Here is a 1372-nt window from a genome sequence, read left to right as displayed (position 1 = left end):
TCAACCATTTGCTCTCCTCCATCCTGACCATCTCACCGACGGCATCTTCGGCAGTACCAAATGCAAGCATCCTCAGAGCAACCGTGCACTTCTACTTAGCAGGGAAAGAAAGTTGACCGCAACAATCCCTCCTGAGCTTGAAGTAGTCATCATGTGCTTCCGTTCCCTCCACAATGCACAAAAACAATGGTTTCCGCATGCAGAAACAACGACAAAACCATGGATCATACAGAAAAGTTGGGTTTGGAGCAAAGTAGTCCTTCTACAATAACCGTGCTTCGGACACCCTATCCCGTTTGATCACTCTTCTCCCTTTAATTGAGCCCTTGAAGTTGACCTTTCGGCGACCTCCTAGAGAGCATGAATGGAGCGGGCTTGACCTTTCATGTCGGTGGGAGCAATTATTGGCTCATAGTTTTGTGCTAGCTGCTAGGTCATCTGTGTTCAAGGCGGAGCTCCTCGGCACCATGAAGGAGAAAGCCGGCAGCCCGATTGAAATCTATGAGATGGAAGCTGACGTGTTCAAGTCCTTGCTCTATTTCATATACACGGACCCACTGCCTGCTCTTGTGATGGATAGCAACCAAGGTGAAACACGTCTAGATGTGACGATGGCCGGCCATCTCCTCGTGGCAGAAGACAGGTACGACATTGAGAGACTGAAACAGCTATGCGAGCACAAGTTATGCAGCCACATTGATGTGAACATGCTGGCAACCAGTTTGGCCTTAGCAGAGCAACATAACTGCAGTGGACTCAAGGAAGCTTGTCTACAGTTCCTTGCTTCTCCCACACATCTGGAGGCGATGATGGCAAGCGATGGCTATGAGCATCTGAAAAGCAGTTGCCCATCTATCCTCAAAGAGCCGGCTGCTAGGCTACTTCCGGATACAATGAAAGCGGCCAAGGATGTTATCATGACCATTTAGTAGTATGGCTCACGACCATGGCACATAAGTTGGTCTAGTCTACATGCATGCTTAACTTAGTTCTCTATGTGTGGTTGCATGTGTGCCTTGGCAAAGATACAGAACCCATCTATGACAAAAATGCAGGTAGAATGGGATTGACTGGGCAATCATCTGTGTTATCTATTTGCCGAGACGCATCAGTTGCGAACCAGGTTTCTGCTTGCTGTAGTTTATCTATTTGACTTGGCATCGGTATTTGCCTATGTTTTTCAGTAGCAAGGACTTCAACTGTTCCATCCATGTTTGCCTATTTGACTTGGCATTGGTATTTCCGTATTTGCCTATGTTTTTCAGTAGCATGAATCCGTACGTGGTCCTTACTCACTCCTATGGATTCCAGGAAGCCTTTGGTTACTGGGTGCAACCAGTGAAACATGGTAGCACGGACTATATTCAACCGA

At 47.3% G+C, this 1372-nt stretch overlaps 1 pseudogene; it reads left to right on the top strand.

The window, feature by feature from the left end:
- The first annotated feature begins 348 nt into the window (after positions 1-348).
- On the top strand, positions 349-929 carry LOC147987783 (BTB/POZ and MATH domain-containing protein 1 pseudogene; annotated as a pseudogene).
- The last annotated feature ends 443 nt before the right edge of the window (positions 930-1372 follow it).

This window comes from Triticum urartu, chromosome 2A (genome assembly GCF_056163025.1).
Source record: "Triticum urartu cultivar PI428250 chromosome 2A, HENAU_Tu73, whole genome shotgun sequence".
Lineage (NCBI taxonomy): Eukaryota > Viridiplantae > Streptophyta > Magnoliopsida > Poales > Poaceae > Triticum > Triticum urartu.
This window is presented reverse-complemented; position numbering and strand designations above follow the sequence as displayed.